Genomic DNA, 8,829 nt, shown 5'->3' with positions numbered 1-8,829 from the left:
AGGTGCCAGTGTCACCATGGTGACAGAGAAACTGGTTTCCCCTGGCCAATACCTGACTGGAAAAACTTATACAGTCACCAACGCTGACAATCAGACTAAAGCACATCCCATGGCAATGGTAACTTTAGAATGGGGAGGGGTCAATGGCCTGAAACAGGTGGTGGTCTCCTCAAACATCCCAGTAGACTGTCTGCTTGGAAATGACCTGGAGTCCTCAGCATGGGCTGAGGTAGAACTAAAAACCCATGCAGCCATGCTGGGTATCCCTGAACTGGTGTGTGTAAAAACAAGAGCACAATGCAAGGCACAGGGTGAAAAAGTAGAGCTGGAGTCTGGAAAAATGGCCCAGCCTACCAAGAGAAAAGGAAAGTCAGTTGGGAAACCAACTGCAACACAGTCAGAAAAAGAGAACCTCTCTTCTCAGGAAGAAGTTCTGCCCTCTGAGGGAACTGAGCCTTTGGAACTTGAACCTTATCAGGTTGAGCTCTTAGGCCCAGGGGGACCCTCAAGGGAGGAGCTGTGTAAGGGACAAGAAACCTGTCCCTCTCTTGAAGGCCTTAGGCAGCAAGCTGCTGAAGAGTCCAAGGGCAAGAAAAATGGAACACATAGGGTCTATTGGGAAGATGGACTCCTGTACACTGAGGCCAGAGACCCCAAACCTGGTGCCACCAGGAGAGTGGTAGTGCCTCAGTCGTTCAGAGAGTTTATTCTGACTTTGGCCCATGATATTCCCCTTGCTGGGCATTTGGGACAAACCAAGACGTGGGAGAGGTTAGTCAACCACTTCTACTGGCCCAATATGTCCCAGAAGGTTAAGGAGTTTTGCCTCTCCTGCCCCACCTGTCAATCCAGTGGTAAGACAGGTGGGCACCCAAAGGCCCCCCTCATTCCACTTCCAGTGGTGGGGGTCCCCTTTGAAAGAGTGGGTGTGGACATAGTTGGTCCACTGGAACCTCCCACATCCTCAGGAAATATGTACATCCTAGTAGTAGTGGATCATGCTACTAGGTATCCTGAAGCTATTCCCCTTAGGTCGACTACTGCCCCTGCAGTAGCCAAGGCCCTCATTGGTATCTTTACCAGAGTGGGTTTCCCTAAGGAGGTGGTGTCTGACAGAGGTACCAACTTCATGTCAGCATACCTAAAACACATGTGGAATGAGTGTGGAGTGACTTATAAATTCACTACACCATACCATCCACAAACTAATGGCTTAGTTGAAAGATTCAACAAGACATTAAAAGGCATGATCATGGGGCTCCCAGAAAAGCTCAAAAGGAGATGGGATGTCCTCTTGCCATGTCTGCTTTTCGCTTACAGAGAGGGGCCACAGAACGGAGTAGGGTTCTCACCCTTTGAACTTCTGTTTGGTCACCCTGTAAGGGGACCACTTCCTCTTGTTAAAGAAGGCTGGGAGAGACCTCTTCATGAGCCTAAACAGGACATAGTGGACTATGTACTTGGCCTTCGCTCTAGAATGGCAGAGTACATGGAAAAGGCAAGCAAAAACCTTGAGGCCAGCCAACAGCTCCAGAAGTTTTGGTATGACCAAAAGGCTGCAATGGTTGAGTTCCAACCAGGGCAGAAAGTCTGGGTTCTGGAGCCTGTGGCTCCCAGGGCACTTCAGGACAAATGGAGTGGCCCTTACCCAGTACTGGAAAGGAAGAGTCAGGTCACCTACCTGGTGGACCTGGGCACAAGCGGGAGCCCCAAGAGGGTGATCCATGTGAACCGCCTTAAGCTCTTCCATGACAGGGCTGATGTAAATCTGTTGATGGTAACAGATGAGGATCAGGAGGCAGAGAGTGAACCTCTCCCTGATCTTCTGTCATCAGACCCAAAAGATGGCTCAGTAGATGGAGTGATCTATTCAGACACCCTCTCTGGCCAACAGCAAGCTGATTGTAGGAGAGTCCTACAACAGTTTCCTGAACTCTTCTCCCTAACCCCTGGTCAGACACACCTGTGTACCCATGATGTGGACACAGGAGACAGCATGCCTGTCAAAAACAAAATTTTTAGACAGTCTGACCATGTTAAGGAAAGCATCAAGGTGGAAGTCCACAAGATGCTGGAATTGGGAGTAATTGAGCGCTCTGACAGCCCCTGGGCTGGCCCAGTGGTTTTAGTCCCCAAACCTCACACCAAAGATGGAAAGAAAGAGATGAGGTTTTGTGTGGACTACAGAGGGCTCAACTCTGTCACCAAGACAGACGCCCATCCAATTCCTAGAGCTGATGAGCTCATAGACAAATTAGGTGCTGCCAAATTCTTAAGTACCTTTGACTTGACAGCAGGGTACTGGCAAATAAAAATGGCACCTGGAGCAAAAGAGAAAACCGCATTCTCCACACCTGATGGGCATTATCAGTTTACTGTTATGCCCTTTGGTTTAAAGAATGCCCCTGCCACCTTCCAAAGGTTGGTGAATCAAGTCCTTGCTGGCTTGGAGTCCTTTAGCACAGCTTATCTTGATGATATTGCTGTCTTCAGCTCCACCTGGCAGGATCACCTGGTCCACCTGAAGAAGGTTTTGAAGGCTCTGCAATCTGCAGGCCTCTCTATCAAGGCATCCAAATGCCAGATAGGGCAGGGAACTGTGGTTTACTTGGGCCACCTTGTAGGTGGAGGCCAAGTTCAGCCACTCCAACCCAAGATCCAGACTATTCTGGACTGGGTAGCTCCAAAAACCCAGACTCAAGTCAGGGCATTCCTTGGCTTGACTGGGTATTACAGGAGGTTTGTGAAGGGATATGGATCCATTGTGACAGCCCTCACTGAACTCACCTCCAAGAAAATGCCCAAGAAAGTGAACTGGACTGTGGAATGCCAACAGGCCTTTGACACCCTGAAACAAGCAATGTGCTCAGCACCAGTTCTAAAAGCTCCAGATTATTCTAAGCAGTTCATTGTGCAGACAGATGCCTCTGAACATGGGATAGGGGCAGTTTTGTCCCAAACAAATGATGATGGCCTTGACCAGCCTGTTGCTTTCATTAGCAGGAGGTTACTCCCCAGGGAGCAGCGTTGGAGTGCCATTGAGAGGGAGGCCTTTGCTGTGGTTTGGTCCCTGAAGAAGCTGAGACCATACCTCTTTGGGACTCACTTCCTAGTTCAAACTGACCACAGACCTCTCAAATGGCTGATGCAAATGAAAGGTGAAAATCCTAAACTGTTGAGGTGGTCCATCTCCCTACAGGGAATGGACTTTATAGTGGAACACAGACCTGGGACTGCCCATGCCAATGCAGATGGCCTTTCCAGGTTCTTCCACTTAGAAAATGAAGACTCTCTTGGGAAAGGTTAGTCTCATCCTCTTTCGTTTGGGGGGGGTTGTGTAAGGAAATGCCTCCTTGGCATGGTTGCCCCCTGACTTTTTGCCTTTGCTGATGCTATGTTTACAATTGAAAGTGTGCTGAGGCCTGCTAACCAGGCCCCAGCACCAGTGTTCTTTCCCTAACCTGTACTTTTGTATCCACAATTGGCAGACCCTGGCATCCAGATAAGTCCCTTGTAACTGGTACTTCTAGTACCAAGGGCCCTGATGCCAAGGAAGGTCTCTAAGGGCTGCAGCATGTCTTATGCCACCCTGGAGACCCCTCACTCAGCACAGACACACTGCTTGCCAGCTTGTGTGTGCTAGTGAGAACAAAACGAGTAAGTCGACATGGCACTCCCCTCAGGGTGCCATGCCAGCCTCTCACTGCCTATGCAGTATAGGTAAGACACCCCTCTAGCAGGCCTTACAGCCCTAAGGCAGGGTGCACTATACCATAGGTGAGGGTACCAATGCATGAGCATGGTACCCCTACAGTGTCTACACAAAACCTTAGACATTGTAAGTGCAGGGTAGCCATAAGAGTATATGGTCTGGGAGTCTGTCAAACACGAACTCCACAGCACCATAATGGCTACACTGAAAACTGGGAAGTTTGGTATCAAACTTCTCAGCACAATAAATGCACACTGATGCCAGTGTACATTTTATTGTAAAATACACCCCAGAGGGCACCTTAGAGGTGCCCCCTGAAACTTAACCGACTGTCTGTGTAGGCTGACTAGTTCCAGCAGCCTGCCACACTAGAGACATGTTGCTGGCCCCATGGGGAGAGTGCCTTTGTCACTCTGAGGCCAGTAACAAAGCCTGCACTGGGTGGAGATGCTAACACCTCCCCCAGGCAGGAGCTGTAACACCTGGCGGTGAGCCTCAAAGGCTCACCCCTTTGTCACAGCCCAGCAGGGCACTCCAGCTTAGTGGAGTTGCCCGCCCCCTCCGGCCACGGCCCCCACTTTTGGCGGCAAGGCTGGAGGGAACAAAGAAAGCAACAAGGAGGAGTCACTGGCCAGTCAGGACAGCCCCTAAGGTGTCCTGAGCTGAGGTGACTCTAACTTTTAGAAATCCTCCATCTTGCAGATGGAGGATTCCCCCAATAGGGTTAGGATTGTGACCCCCTCCCCTTGGGAGGAGGCACAAAGAGGGTGTACCCACCCTCTGGGCTAGTAGCCATTGGCTACTAACCCCCCAGACCTAAACACACCCTTAAATTTAGTATTTAAGGGCTACCCTGAACCCTAGAAAATTAGATTCCTGCAACTACAAGAAGAAGGACTGCCTAGCTGAAAACCCCTGCAGAGGAAGACCAGAAGACGACAACTGCCTTGGCTCCAGAAACTCACCGGCCTGTCTCCTGCCTTCCAAAGAACTCTGCTCCAGCGACGCCTTCCAAGGGACCAGCGACCTCTGAATCCTCTGAGGACTGCCCTGCTTCGAAAAAGACAAGAAACTCCCGAGGACAGCGGACCTGCTCCAAAAAGACTGCAACTTTGTTTCAAGGAGCAGCTTTAAAGACCCTGCAATCTCCCCGCAAGAAGCGTGAGACTTGCAACACTGCACCCGGCGACCCCGACTCGGCTGGTGGAGAACCAACACCTCAGGGAGGACCCCCGGACTACTCTACGACTGAGTACCAAAACCTGTCCCCCCTGAGCCCCCACAGCGCCGCCTGCAGAGGGAATCCCGAGGCTTCCCCTGACTGCGACTCTCTGAAACCTAAGTCCCGACGCCTGGAAAAGACCCTGCACCCGCAGCCCCCAGGACCTGAAGGACCGGACTTTCACTGGAGAAGTGACCCCCAGGAGTCCCTCTCCCTTGCCCAAGTGGAGGTTTCCCCGAGGAAGCCCCCCCCTTGCCTGCCTGCAGCGCTGAAGAGATCCGTTGATCTCTCATAGACTAACATTGAAAACCCGACGCTTGTTTCTACACTGCACCCGGCCGCCCCCGCGCTGCTGAGGGTGAAATTTCTGTGTGGGCTTGTGTCCCCCCCGGTGCCCTACAAAACCCCCCTGGTCTGCCCTCCGAAGACGCGGGTACTTACCTGCAAGCAGACCGGAACCGGGGCACCCCCTTCTCTCCATTCTAGCCTATGTGTTTTGGGCACCACTTTGAACTCTGCACCTGACCGGCCCTGAGCTGCTGGTGTGGTGACTTTGGGGTGGCTCTGAACCCCCAACGGTGGGCTACCTTGGACCAAGAACTGAACCCTGTAAGTGTCTTACTTACCTGGTAAAACTAACAAAAACTTACCTCCCCCAGGAACTGTGAAAATTGCACTAAGTGTCCACTTTTGAAATAGCTATTTGTGAATAACTTGAAAAGTATACATGCAATTGAAATGATTCAAAGTTCCTAATGTACTTACCTGCAATACCTTTCAAACAAGATATTACATGTTAAATTTGAACCTGTGGTTCTTAAAATAAACTAAGAAAAGATATTTTTCTATACAAAACCTATTGGCTGGATTTGTCTCTGAGTGTGTGTACCTCATTTATTGTCTATGTGTATGTACAACAAATGCTTAACACTACTCCTTGGATAAGCCTACTGCTCGACCACACTACCACAAAATAGAGCATTAGTATTATCTCTTTTTACCACTATTTTACCTCTAAGGGGAACCCTTGGACTCTGTGCATGCTATTCCTTACTTTGAAATAGCACATACAGAGCCAACTTCCTACAATACTCCATGCAATTCAAAAGGCTCATCAGCCTATAAGCGTCCCCTTGTAAGTTTACTAAGAACCAGGCCCGCTAACACTGCCATAGCATGCAGCACTTTATGAACAACTGTGTAAGTCAGCAGGCAGGTTGGCAGAGTTGGCGCTGCTCCCATCACTGGTCTTCAGTTCTCGCTTTTGCATCTCTGGAGTGTACTTCAGAGCCACAGTATCTGATTTTCTGGTGCCAGGGACTCCCCTAAATATTTTATTTAGGGGTGTTTTGGAGAGTGCAAGATAATAGCCAATGGGTTATTTACCCCTGGGGTCACTATGCCCCTTATATGACCACTTCCTGTGGGAAGTAGGCATAACCCTGTCCCAGAGTTCCTAGCTCTGACATTACAAAGAGGGCAGAATGTTTGTGTCCACATCAGGCAGCTTAACCTACTGGAAGAACTGACCTGAGGGTGGAACTGACCTGAGGGGTGGACACACCTCCCTGACTAATTTTCCAGCTTGTTCAGGCACCAAATGTTCCCTGTTGGACAGGTGGGGTGGGTTTAAGAGGTAGGGGGTAGGGTGGGTTTAAGCATCTCACCTCCAAAGGAAGCCAGATTTGAATACCAAAGGCAGTGGGGGCACTCTGAAGCCTCCTGCCGTCGAATGCTAATTTGCAGGTCATTCTGTTGGGAGGGGTGTTTAACCACTCCTGTCAGAGTAGGCTTTGTTCCTGACCTCCTGAGAGCGGAGGCTCTAACCCATTTGGGGGGGGGGGGGGGAGAGAAACCTACCTGTGCTGTCAGGCTGGTTTAGACCAGTCAGCCAGCATACTAGTTGTTGGTAGGTTTTTCCGAGGCCCTTCTGGGTATATGTATTAATAAATTCATCACTGGAATTAGAGAGGGTTTGCTAATGGCAGGTTTCATACCAAACAAACCTAGTTTTAGTGAAGCCATCATATAGCTGGGGAACTTGAATGGATCAGTGTCCAGCACATGTACTTACAATGGCTTACCTGATCACTTACTATGTCTAATAATCGACAAAGACATAGCAGGGGCATATCTGCTCTTGCAGATATGTCCACACTTAATATAATGCACCATGGCTTATGGCTGGAAGGCCAGTTGTAGGGGTGACTAACCTATTTCACACAGGCTGTGCGCCATGTTTTGTTTTCACTTTTGGCTGCACCAAGAGACAGCCTGCAATGGCTGTCTGTGTGAGCTAGGTGAAGAGTCCCCGAGGGTGGCACAGTACATGCATGCTGCAGCCCTTTGGGATCCTCTTTGGTATGCATGCCCTGGAGACTGTTGGTACCATTTATTAGAGACTCATGGGGGCAAAGGTGTTGCCAGTCAGGGAGCAATAGTACAGTTGTTGAGAAAGGTCCGGCACTGGGGACCTGGAGAGCATTAACCCAGTGCACTTGGTACATGATGCAATTCTGACAAAGCAAAAAGTGGTACGACTGTCAAAAAGTACACTTTCCTACAATGCCTATGAGCATTACCAGTACTAGGTGGGGTCACTATGCCTTGTGACTCTAAGAAGTCTTTGACGAAAAACAAGTTCCACACGCCTGAACCCAGCATTAGGTGGTAGGAGTATGCACAGCATGTTTATCTACTGCTACACACTCTACAAACAATAGATTTCTCCATCAGTTGTATTTTGCCCATGGTGGAGCTACACTACATGCTCTCTAAAATTGATATGACCTGGTTGGTGACGCTGGGATTTCTATCCCATATTTGTAAGCATATTTTTTTCTTAGCTAAGTTAATCGCCTCTAGTTTCTTTTTTCGGAGTTGTTTGTTGTCTCCCAGCAAAAGGTCTGCAGCTGCACCCGTCATGAGTTCAGCTCTTAATCTTGACTAGTTCTCACTAGTATGGCATGTGACCTACACAAGAAAAGGACAGAAATCTGCATAGTTTCAGGACTGGAGGAAGATTTAAAACTTCAAACAAAGCTGGACAGATGCTGGAGGCAAAGTAAGCTAAATAAAGCCCTTCCTATTATGGCCATTATCTCATCTACTCTGTATGGACATGTACAAGACCATGCAGCAGTACATAAGGGTGTCTATCTGGGCTACAACGTTTACTGGAGGTTGGGGACAAAGCTAAATCACTAGTAAACCTGTGAATGACCAGAAAAGGGGGAGCTCCAGTGCAAAGCATGACAAGTAGTTGCCTCAACTGTCTTGACAACCTGCACAAGAATGGGCTGACTGAAGGTCTGCATGGAGGTTGCTTAACCAAACCGAACCACCCAGGATATGACTGATCCTTTGCAGACTGGCCAGCAAGAGCAACTAAAGCAACTCAGCATCCTCATTTGGATTGTGGAGCTCTAGATGTTTTCCTGCCTATATATGTACAAGTCTATACTGTTCCAACACATCCTGCCCATACACAATTGTACCATCACACCACTGCCACTAGTGTGTTAATGACTGTAGGAAGCTGACCCTTTATGTGAATACCGCTTAAAGGGCCCAGGGACTCCCCAGTGAGTGGACATGGTTTGCAATGCAATCCTTGTGTGATCTTATTGAGGGGTAGTGTGGTTGAGCAGCCGTAAGTTTAACAGAGTGCAAGACATCTACAAATACAATAATCAATAAACAAGACTCCTCAAAAAGGAGATTCACACCAATTTATAAAAACAAGTATTTTTATATAGGTTTAGGCATCAGAGAAAAATGATTTAGGTAAGTAAGTTTTAAAATAGGCATTCTTTTCACTTTGAAAGGTGGATAGTGTAATTGTGGAGTCCTCCAATGTTATCATATGGGAGGAAAACAAGTTCTGGGACGAAGA

This window comes from Pleurodeles waltl, chromosome 6 (assembly GCF_031143425.1).
Source record: "Pleurodeles waltl isolate 20211129_DDA chromosome 6, aPleWal1.hap1.20221129, whole genome shotgun sequence".
Lineage (NCBI taxonomy): Eukaryota > Metazoa > Chordata > Amphibia > Caudata > Salamandridae > Pleurodeles > Pleurodeles waltl.
The sequence above is the reverse complement of the archived record's forward strand: the minus strand, read 5'-3'. Positions refer to the sequence as shown.